Raw genomic sequence first — 12500 nt, 5'->3', positions numbered from 1 at the left:
TTTCTTTCTTTCTTTCTTTCTTTCTTTCTTTCTTTCTTTCTTTCTTTCTTTCATTTTTCTTCTTTCTTGACATGTTGCAGCGATAAAATTTTTTTCTTAAAATGAAACATTTTCTCAGTTTCAACATGTGAAATGTTTTTAATGTTCCATTGTGAAGAAAATGTGGGTTTATGAGATTCTTAAATAATTAAATTCTGTTTGTCTTTACATTTTACACCGTGTCCCAACTTTATTGGAATTGGGATAAGAAAGAAAACGTTTAGAAACGTAATCTAAATCTTTTAAATCGTTTTAAGATGAATTCTAATAAGAAGTTTTTTTCATCTGCTCAGTTTATAATTAAAATTACGTGTGTTAAATAATAAAAAAAAAAATTCTGGATTTTCTACCTGAAAAATTGAGATTTTTTTTAAAATAAATGTATATTTTTATATTTATTCTATGTATTAATAAGTAAAGATATGAAGAGAATATAATCATGTGTTCACTCGTTTGTATTTTATGTAATGAGAATAAAACATCTTTATTATCTTCCTAAATGAATTAATAAATGGCTGATTTTTACACAACCACAGAAAAGAAAAGAATATTAAAGAATTCATATAAAATAGAGATTATAAAACTACAGCTGTAATAAATCTCTCTTTTTTTTCCTCTAAACCCATCTTATCCTCGCTGTCCTCTGAGTCCGTTGCTGACCCTCCGTCTCTCTTTCAGTCACCCCTCTTCAAGTTCAGCCCACTGCCCCTCTTCACACACACACACACACACACACACACACACACACACACACACACACACACACACACACACACACACACACCTCCTCTGACCCTTAAGCCATGGGCGGGAAGAGGCTCTTTTGTCTCTATGATAAGCAGGCCAATTCAATATCGCTCGATTCCATTACAGACATCTGCATATCGAGCATCTGCTCCCCAAATCACATTTGTCTGACTCTTTAAAATCCCCGAAACCCCCAGATGACCCGGGGTGACCCCAGAACCCCTCCCCTGACCCCAGACCCCCTCATGTTTTTTCTTCACAGAAATGACTGGAAACAGAGCGGCCCGAGTTCAAGGTAAAGGTCTTTCCCTTTCTCTCCGTGTCTATAATCATATGCTGTGCTTTTTCTGCTGTTTTTTTACTGTTTCTGTTCACACGCACACAAACACAGGCGCTGCCCAGCCGTGTAACTGACGAGCCGGGGTGTGTGTGTGTGTGTGTGTGTGTGTGTGTGTGTGTGTGTGTGTGAGAGCCTTTTCATAAGTATTGTCTCTTAACTGTTTTTTTGTTCGTCCCTAAACGTTTTCCTGCTTTTCTCCCAGAGAGTCACGTCTGGGTCTGATCTTTGTGTGAGGAGGTTAAAGCAACCAGGAAGTGACCAGAGGAACTTCACCCAGAGTCAAGAGCCAAAACTCTCAAACCAAAGAGCTCTGTGTAGATAGATAGATAGATAGATAGATAGATAGATAGATAGATAGATAGATAGATAGATAGATAGATAGATAGATAGATAGATAGATAGATAGATAGATAGATAGATAGATAGATAGATCTTCATCTGGGACACACTGGATAGTGCTGTTATTACTAAGTGTTGTTCCTAAGTGGAGCCATTCACAGTAATCACATGTACCTTTAGGTTCTTTTTATGTTGGTGGCCATCTTCTGCAGCAGTGAGTGGTTTCTAGCTGATGTAAACTCCATCAGAGCACCAGGAGGTCTGGAGATGTCTTTAGATGAATATTGATGATACCTGTGAAGGAGCAGATTCCTGATTAACATTAAAGGGATCAAATGCAAGATCATTGTGGTGATGTGTGTGTGTGAACCTTGTTTCACATTAAATGAAGTTTTAAAAGAAGTCAGTGAGACGCGCTAAGACGTTGTGGTGACAGACTCTTTTGCATATTTCCTATAGATCCTTCATGTATATCAAACATGGAAGGAGATCCCAAATTCAGCTCTGGAGGTGTGAATAAACCTGGAAACCTCTCAAAGTGTGTTTTTTTAAAAGAATTGTGTCATTAGTTTTAGTTCTTCTCTAAAGGAAGATCTTCCGCTCCATGCAAGTGCTTTTCAGATACGATATTTATTTAAAATGAACCAGAAGGAACGCAGTTTCCACAAACAACACACAAAAAGCTGATTGAGACGTCACGTCAGAGCCTCCACAGGGCGTTGGTCTCTTTTTTATTGTTGTTGGTGTTAGACAGATTAGCCAATCAGACGTGACGTATGCTGGATGTGATGCCTGAAATCTTGTTAGTGACAATCGTACAATACAGGTCACACTGAATCTCTCGCTCTGTGTGTGTGTGTGTGTGTGTGTGTGTGTGTGTGTGTGTGTGTGTGTGTGTGTGTGTGTGTGTGTGTGTGTGTGTCATGTTCAACAAACTTACTTCTTTTATGTATACAGTCTGGAACCAGAGCAGGTGGAGATTAGTCTGGATCTCCAATTTTTTCAAATACTTTTATACTCTCTCTCTCTCTCTCTCTCTCTCTGTCTCTCTCTCTCTCTCTCTCTCTCTCTCTCTATCTATCTATCTATCTATCTATCTATCTATCTATCTATCTATCTATCTATCTATCTATCTATGCTCTTTTATAGCACTTAATTTTAGGTATACAATTGTATAGGACGTTTTTGATCTTTGATCCTGTACCATGTAATTTCCCATTCACTTGTACTGGGAGACCAAAACCTGTTCCAGCATGATGATGCCCCTGTGCATGGAGCCAGCTCTGCTTTGGAGATCTGCTTTACATGGGTTGAAGTGGAAGATCTCCTGCTATTAATCTCCAACCCTCTTAAACATGATGAATGTAAACACTTACTGCACTCCAGGCCTCCTCACCTTCTTACCTACATCAGTACCTGACTTTACTAAAACCATTGTGGATGAACGAATCTCCACAAAAATATAGTGGAACATCTTCCCAGAAGAGTTATAACAGTAAATGGGGACTAAATATGGAATTGGATGTTCAAAAAGTACCTTATGGTCAGGTGTCCATGTAGTGTATCTTCTCTTTTCTCTTAGCAATGAATGCAAGATATTTATTATTTATTTTTATTTATTTATATCTTTTTCCCAAAAAATTTTTGCTCCATCAATTTGATTGAATTGAATTGAAAAGCCGCTCCATGTACGTTTACTCCAGAGAAAAGAAATAGCAGAAGAAGTTAAATCTCTGAAATAAATATATAAAAATAAAAATGAAGTCAAGCATAAAAGAAAAAAGTATTAAAGTAAATAAAAGTCTTACATCTTCATACACACAGCTGGATCTTCATTTGCTTTTTATTATTGTTTATTATTGTTTCTTTATACATCTTTCATATTCACATCATCAGGTTCAGAAGTTTCTGGTAAAATATCTGCGTCATTTGGTATTTTTGTAAAGCACTTTTAACAATAGACTTATAAAATCTTTCCTTATAATTTATAATATTATAATAAGTTTAGTGACTATAAGTTTATCCCTAATGATTGAGCCCATGAAACCTTGAGAGGAACCAGAATCAAAAGTAATCCATCCTCATTCTGAACACTGAATTTCCATTTATTACAGTTCCATCATTGTTGTGTAGTGTTGTGTAGTGTAGTGTTGTGAAGTGTTGTGAAGTGTTGTGTAGTGTTGTGTAGTGTTGTGTAGTGTTGTGAAGTGTTGTGTAGTGTTGTGTAGTGTTGTGAAGTGTTGTGTAGTGTTGTGTAGTGTTGTGAAGTGTTGTGTAGTGTTGTGAAGTGTTGTGTAGTGTTGTGTTGTGTTGTGTTGTGTAGTGTTGTGTAGTGTTGTGAAGTGTTGTGTAGTGTTGTGTAGTGTTGTGAAGTGTTGTGTAGTGTTGTGAAGTGTTGTGAAGTGTTGTGAAGTGTTGTGTAGTGTTGTGTAGTGTTGTGAAGTGTGGTGTAGTGTTGTGAAGTGTTGTGTAGTGTTGTGAAGTGTTGTGTTGTGTAGTGTAGTGTTGTGTAGTGTAGTGTTGTGAAGTGTTGTGTAGTGTAGTGTTGTGTAGTGTTGTGAAGTGTTGTGTTGTGTAGTGTTGTGTAGTGTTGTGTAGTGTTGTGTTGTGTAGTGTTGTGTAGTGTTGTGAAGTGTTGTGTTGTGTAGTGTAGTGTTGTGTAGTGTAGTGTTGTGAAGTGTTGTGTAGTGTAGTGTTGTGTAGTGTTGTGAAGTGTTGTGTTGTGTAGTGTAGTGTTGTGTAGTGTTGTGAAGTGTTGTGTTGTGTAGTGTTGTGTTGTGTAGTGTAGTGTTGTGAAGTGTTGTGTAGTGTAGTGTTGTGAAGTGTTGTGAAGTGTTGTGTTGTGTAGTGTAGTGTTGTGAGGTGTTGTGAAGTGTTGTGTAGTGTTGTGAAGTGTTGTGTTGTGTAGTGTAGTGTTGTGAGGTGTTGTGTAGTGTTGTGAAGTGTTGTGTAGTGTTGTGAAGTGTTGTGTAGTGTTGTGTAGTGTTGTGAAGTGTTGTGTTGTGTAGTGTAGTGTTGTGTAGTGTAGTGTTGTGAAGTGTTGTGTAGTGTAGTGTTGTGTAGTGCAGTGTTGTGAAGTGTTGTGTTGTGTAGTGTAGTGTTGTGTAGTGTTGTGAAGTGTTGTGTTGTGTAGTGTTGTGTAGTGTAGTGTTGTGAAGTGTTGTGTAGTGTAGTGTAGTGTTGTGAGGTGTTGTGTAGTGTTGTGAAGTGTTGTGTAGTGTTGTGTAGTGTTGTGTAGTGTTGTGTTGTGTAGTGTAGTGTTGTGTTGTGTTGTGAAGTGTTGTGTTGTGTAGTGTTGTGTTGTGTAGTGTAGTGTTGTGAAGTGTTGTGAAGTGTTGTGTAGTGTAGTGTTGTGTAGTGTTGTGAAGTGTTGTGTTGTGTAGTGTAGTGTTGTGTAGTGTAGTGTTGTGAAGTGTTGTGTAGTGTTGTGTAGTGTTGTGAAGTGTTGTGTTGTGTAGTGTAGTGTTGTGTAGTGTAGTGTTGTGAAGTGTTGTGAAGTGTTGTGTTGTGTAGTGTAGTGTTGTGAAGTGTTGTGTAGTGTTGTGAAGTGCTGTGTAGTGTTGTGAAGTGTTGTGTGGTGTTGTGAAGTGTTGTGTAGTGTAGTGTTGTAAAGTGTTGTGTAGTGTTGTGAAGTGTTGTGTAGTGTTGTGAAGTGTTGTGTAGTGTTGTGAAGTGTTGTGTGGTGTTGTGAGTGTGTGAGTGTTGTGTTGTGTAGTGTAGTGTTGTGAAGTGTTGTGTAGTGTTGTGAAGTGTTGGGTGTTGTGGGTGTGGTGTGTAGGTTGTGGTGTAGTGTTGTGTGGTGTTGTGTAGTGTTGTGTTGTGTGTGTTGTGTAGTGTTGTGTGTGTTGTGAGTGTTGTGAAGTGCTGTGTAGTGTTGTGAAGTGTTGTGTGGTGTTGTGAAGTGTTGTGAAGTGTTGTGTTGTGTAGTGTAGTGTTGTGTAGTGTAGTGTTGTGAAGTGTTGTGAAGTGTTGTGTTGTGTAGTGTAGTGTTGTGAAGTGTTGTGTAGTGTTGTGTTGTGTAGTGTTGTGTAGTGTTGTGTGGTGTTGTGAAGTGTTGTGAAGTGTTGTGTTGTGTAGTGTAGTGTTGTAAAGTGTTGTGTAGTGTTGTGAAGTGTTGTGTAGTGTTGTGAAGTGTTGTGTAGTGTTGTGAAGTGCTGTGTAGTGTTGTGAAGTGTTGTGTGGTGTTGTGAAGTGTTGTGAAGTGTTGTGTTGTGTAGTGTAGTGTTGTAAAGTGTTGTGTAGTGTTGTGAAGTCTTGTGTAGTGTTGTGAAGTGTTGTGTAGTGTTGTGAAGTGCTGTGTAGTGTTGTGAAGTGTTGTGTGGTGTTGTGAAGTGTTGTGAAGTGTTGTGTTGTGTAGTGTAGTGTTGTAAAGTGTTGTGTAGTGTTGTGAAGTGTTGTGTAGTGTTGTGAAGTGTTGTGTAGTGTTCAGTGATGAACGTTTAAATACAGAACTGAACTTTAACATGTTCTGGTAAATAGTCAACATGCAAACTGTGGTCCTGAGCACATTGTAGCAGAGCGTTTTTGGTATTTACAATCAATAAAAAAGAGTCACCCACAAAACCTCACACCACACACACACACACACACACACACACACACACACACACACACACACACACACACACACACACACAGAGCAATTTTAAGGAAGGGGTCAATAGGAGCATTTGCGTGGACATTGACCGAAGTCAATTGCCTGTCAAATGCTACGCTCGATTAAGCAGCGATGTCCACGGCGAGGATAATGTGAGGAGCCTCTTATAGAGCCTGTTTCTCACACACACACACACACACACACACACACACACACACACACACACACACACACCTTTTTCATCTCTACGCACACAGTTCAATGTTAATGTCCAGCGGTGTCCGGCCTGATGAGGCCCCGCCCACTTTTCTCACCCTCATCTCCCCTTGTGTTGGCCAGCTGGCTGTGACCTTTGCCCTTTTCACCCTCACCCGTGACCCCTGCACCCGTTCCCACGCCACGCCCTTTTGTCCGGATCGTGTCATGGCAACGCCTCAGCCGCTGCTGCTACGGTAACAGATGGACAGGGATCTGGAAATAACTCTGTCCAAACCTGGAGGTGTGGACAATCTAACTCTAAATCCCCCCCACCCCCAAACACACACACACACACACACACACACACACACACACACACACACATGCTCATTCCAACGCAGGTCTCTAAGTCATGTGATCCGATGAAGTCATTATCACGGCTAATCTAATTCACCTTGACATGAAGTGCGTAAAACGTTGAGATGATGGATGTTTTTCTGGATCATTAGCCTCCATCACCTGCTTTTTATTTTATCCTTTAATCAAAAAACGAATGCATTTTATATCAGATTTATCCATAAGCACACAAACATTATTTATAGAAGGTTAAAACGTGAACATGTTCCTCCTGAAACACATGAACATGTACATAAAAAAGTGTATTAAATCCCTAATAAGGTTGAGAAGTCTTTTGTATGGAGATGTTTGTGGAAGGAGTCTCCAGTTTCAGAGGTGAAGCTGTCATTCGACGTTTTCTGAAATCTTCAGAAGAAAAGAGTCGACGCCTCAAATAAATATGTTTTTCAGTAATCAGTAATAATCGGTACTCTCTTTTCTTTGTAGACATGCTAAAAATTATAAATGCCTTGGTTTCTGTCAGAAAGACTAAAAGAGTTTTTGCTACCAGAACACTGACTTCTCTCTTCTCTAGTACTCGTCTGGAGGTAGAAGCAGCAGCAACAGACCAGAAACAAGCCTTAGATTCTGACCAAACTCAAGAAATATATATGAGGTTCTATGAGGTTTCCCATCAATCCTACAAACTGAGAGGGAAAAGAGAAGCCGGTGAGGGAAAGACTGTTTATAGCTGCTATAACGTAAGTAAGAACAGGAACTCGATCGCCTCAAAACATTAAATGTAGCTGTAAATGTATTTTGTATTGTTTAGTATAAGAGGAATAAAACAGCTCAGGTCACGTGATCATCAAATAATCAACGTTCTGGTAGAACCAGTAACTCAATTCAGTTCAGTCCTAATAAGTTTATTCCTAATGAACCAGCCAGACATGATGGTGGTGAGGAAAGTGTCCCTGATATGGTCTGGGTTCCAAGTTAAATATGGATATTTATATAAGAAAATTATAGTTTCATCATTATTGAGGTTATTAACTGTTCATGAGTGTAAAACTGTTACTCCTAAGCCATATTCATGGATCTTTAGGCTGTTTAAGTGAATCCTTGGCAGCAGGAAGTGGTTACCAAGTGAGAACTCCATCCAGAAGTAGGGCATCAGGATCAGTGTCTTTTCTCAATCTTTTGACAGTTCTGTCACAACATTCTGTTCTGTTAAAATATTTAGAACACAGCGTTGCATGTAAATAGAAATCTATATTTACTATATATATATATTTTTTTTTTTTTAATTTTTTACTTTCACTCAATATTTTTACACAAATATCTGTACTTTCTACTTTCATCACTGGAATCACACACTTTCCTTGCTGGTTTCCCGTCTCTCTCACACACACCACGTGGACTAGTTTCTGAAGCTCACACTGAGCAGGCAGGAGGCAGTAAGAAGTCTGGGGTTAACGTGGATGAGACAGAGGGAGTCAGTGATGAGAACATGACTGAGAACAGAGACATTCCTGATCACCTGATCATCATCATCTTTACTCTGCTTGTGTTCTACATGGTGGATCTTCAGTCTCGATACATTCATTAGAGAACAACATTTTAAATTCTTTTTTAATAATATGTTAATATAATGTGACGTTCAGTTTCCAGCGTGACACTAAAACAGGTCATAATAATCACTACTTTTTACTGAAGAACATCTCAGAGCCCAAACTTCTTTATTTTAACTTGAGTAAAAAAGTGTAGTCAGAACTTTTACAGAATCTTTTCAAACATGAGGATCTGCACTTCTACTGAATGAAGGATGTGTGGACTTTTGCCACCTCTGTGTGTTTCTTTACTAATCTGTTACCACAAACCTGGAGGCCCGCAATTGTACAGGACGTCTCTAGATGAAATAAAATGTTCTTCTCAATTGAACGAGGAGACCCAAACCTGTTCCAGCATGAAGATCTACTTTACATTTGGGATAAACGTGACCGCTGGGATTCCCACCTCACCTACATCACTACCTACTTTACTAACACACTTGTGTCTGAATAAATCTTCACAAAATCTAGTGAAACATCTTCCCAGAAGAGCAGAGCTCATTATAACAGCAAATGGGGACTACATGTGGAATATGATGTTGAAATGAGGAACGTAGAAATCTTACAGTAAGGTTTTTGACCATCGAGTGTATAGTGATTGAGTGTCTACAGACCCCAGATACAGTCTGAAACCTTTAATGTGTCTGATTATAGACAAAATATTGTTGATGTCAAATGACATCCGATTTGAAAGATCAGACTGATTTACTCACTCGTACACTTACACACACACACACACACACACACACACACACACACACACACGCTTAAACACACACTTACGCGCAGTGTTTGTTAACCAGCGGAACGCCTTTTTTGTTTTTTAGAACAGCTCCATAAAAAGCTGGTGAAGAACAGATTGGCTGAAGCTGTACTCCCGCTGAGCCCAGCAAAGTGTGTGCCTGTGTTTACTTGTTTATTCACTGTAAGGGTCAAAGGTCGGCCCGGCTCTTTACAGGGAGAGGAAGTGTGTTTGGACGGCACGAGCGCCCGTCCTGATGAGCGCCGTAAAAGTTGAAGTGTGTCGAGACGTGTGTTTGTTCTGCTCTCCATAAACGTTAAATAAACCTCACGATACCACACGAAAGATCACACGCGTGACTGTGGAACATCCCCAAAAACGAGCCGTGAACGAGGGAACGTATGACTTGCACTACTCTCAGAGCTGCTGTGCTGAAAACAAATCAACACCTAATGACCAATCAGAATCCAGAATACAATTAACAAAATATTTAATCATATTTTATTAAAGAAAAACCTCGAGAGTTCTTTCATCGACGTTCCAGCAATTTGCGCCAAAAAACAGGGATTTCATTGACATTGACAAGGTTTTGTTCCGATCTAATCGAATCCAATCTCCTCCTTTAATCAGACCACTGGAGCTACAAAAAAAAAAAATCAACACTAATGATACATAGACAAAGTTTGAGTTTTTTCACATGTGATATTATGACATCTTCGTGTGATCCGATGTTGATTAGAAACCTGATCAGTCAAATCTTTCATGTATACAAAGACGACTTGGTCAGTTTTCTCAATCGGTCCGTTCTGCATCTGCATCCCTCTGTCCCTCTCATCCCCCCTTCCTCCTCCTCCTCGTCCAAACAACCCCCCCTTCTCACCGCATTGTGTCCGAGGAGATTTTCTCCATTGAGGTCCAGTCTCTTAGGAAACCCCAGTCCTGCATGAAATAAGAAAAAGAGAGAGAGAGAGAGAGAGAGAGAGAGAGAGAGAGACGGGGGAGAGAGAGATGGGGGAGAAAGAGATGGGGGAGTGAAAAGAGGGGAGAGGAAAAGTAGGGGACAGAAGGAGAAAGCGTCAGTAAGGGTCGAGCTCAGACAGAGAGAACTCGAAGAGCGGAGCGGAAAATAAAGTCCAACAGAAGAACTTGAAGAAGAAGAAACAAAGTGAGAGGAGAAGATGAAGATGATGATGATGATGATGGAGAATGTGGACGATGTGAATCTGAGGCAGGGATCCGAACAACTTTCTTCAACAAATTTCTTTTCTCGTAACTTTTTTAAAACTTTTTTTTAATTAATCTGTATCGTGTTTTGATTTATTGATTTGTCGTTTGAGTCTTCACAGATTTTCTTCACGTTGCGTTTCGGCTCTTTGTGTTCGAGCGAAAGGCGTTTTTCTGTTGAGGTTTTTTGCGCGAACCGGCTCTATTGTGCGACGGCAGCTGTGGGTGTCAGGACAGAGGCCTACTGCTCAAAAGGAGGGAACACACACACACACACACACACACACACACACTAACGCTCACCTCATCATCATGCATTTCATTGGTTACAGAGTAACACTGAGATCAGACTCGAGCAGATTAGACGTGTTTCACTGGGGATTGATATCGTAGTAACTTTAGAATCTCAGATTGTAAAGATGAACTCAAAAGGCCACGTCGTGTTCAAGGTGCAGATGTTTGTCTCCATCCTGGAGCTGAAACCAATGGGTCTTAAAAGGTTCTTTATGGGTATATTTATTTATAGGATCGAGAACATGGAGTGAACTTTTTAAAAAGTGCACTGTTTCAGGTTTTCAGATTTTTACATAATGTTTGTGCTGTTGAAGTTCTCGAGAACCTTTGTGTAACGTTTCAAAACGTTCCTACAACATTGAAATGTTATATAAACATTAAAGCTTCTTTAAACCCCAAATGTTGAGTGAAAAACAAGAACATTACAAGGAAGCTAGTTATTGTAACTTTTATTGAATCTTGGTCCAATTAAACCAGGTCAAGTTTTAAAAATTATTTTAACCATTTTAACCATTTTTTCTACATAAAAATAATTGTAAGTATTATTAGTATTATTATTTAAGTTTATTAGTGAGCAAATATTTAGTTGAGAATATTTTAGAAGATTATATAATATGGTGTAATGTATATGCAGCCAGGCCTGGAAACTATAGTTTCCAACTAAAATGTCTAACAAACACATCTGGAAATCATAAAAACAACAAAAAGAAAACGGTCCTGAGGAAAAATAATGTACTTAGAATAAAAAGCAACAAAGCTCAGAATGTTAACTACACAAACGAGCTTCAAACCAGCTCACTAACACACTACACCTCCACATCTACCTGTACATATCAGTGTAAAGTTTTATAACCATGTAAAAAAAGTTAATCAGTGGATTAGATACATTAGATTTCATCAAAAGTAGCACAACTCTAGAAATAAAATTAGCTTAACAAATTAGCATGTAAATGTAGAAGAGGTGGAACCCTGAAGGGAACGTGTGCACAGGATGTGGGATTCTGCAGATCTTCATCTCATTTAACGTAAATGAATACAAATTCAGAGCTGCTTTGAAGGTGAATGAGGTTTTTTTTGTACATTCTGAAGAGAAAAATGACCTGCGAGTTATTAGACTTCTGATTTCGCATATAAACCTCTGGAAAGTTTATTTCTAACTTTAATGAAATCATATTTTATGATGTTTTGAATTTATCGACTTGTTAATTGTTGTTAATTATTGACTTGTGTTTCCTGAGGAGCTGCGTTCCTCTGAGTATCCCTTTATATAGCTCAGTGTAGATACGCTTATAAAACTGAGACTGTGTGTTTCTGGAACTTTAGTTGTTTAGAAAGAACGTTTATTAGCAAGACGTTAAACAGTGTCACTTTCATTTAACTCTTTCTCTTAATGTTTACTTTCCTCTGCATGATCCCTTCATCTTCATTCCGTTTATTACAAAAAAGGTCATTAAACCATTCAACAGAGAGAGAGAGAGAGAGAGAGAGAGAGAGAGAGGTGGAAAGATGGAAGTTCTGTGGTGTGTGTGTGTGTGTGTGTGTGTGTGTGTGTGTGTGTGTGTGCGCGTGCGCGTGCGTGCATGCGTGCGTGCTTTGATCTTTAGCTGTATGGTATTGAGTGGTATTGTGTGTGTTTGAGTGAGTGTGTGCTTGAGATGTGTTCAGTGACCCCAACATGACAGATCACTGTGTGTGTGTGTGTGTGTGTGTGTGTGTGTGTGTGTGTGTGTGTGTGTGTGTGTGTGTGTGTAGACCTGGTTAAAAAGCTGTGATTATGATAGAATGATGTAATGATCGTGTTAAATAATGGCGTCACTCAGATCCTTCAGGTGAACGTCTCAGATGAAGGTGTTGATCAGAGGAGAGTAAATTGCATGAAATAGACTCTGAAATAGACTCCGCCTCCTCAGAACAACACACACCAGACACTTTCAGACCGAGACTGAGGTGCATAATGGATAAAGCCTGTGTGTTTGTGTGTGTTTGTGTGTGTGTGTGTGTGCGTGTGTGTGTGTGTGTGTGTGTGTGTGTGTG

This window comes from Silurus aristotelis (genome assembly GCF_946808225.1).
Source record: "Silurus aristotelis genome assembly, chromosome: 7".
In the NCBI taxonomy this organism is placed as follows: domain Eukaryota; kingdom Metazoa; phylum Chordata; class Actinopteri; order Siluriformes; family Siluridae; genus Silurus; species Silurus aristotelis.
Note: the sequence above shows the minus strand (reverse complement) of the source record.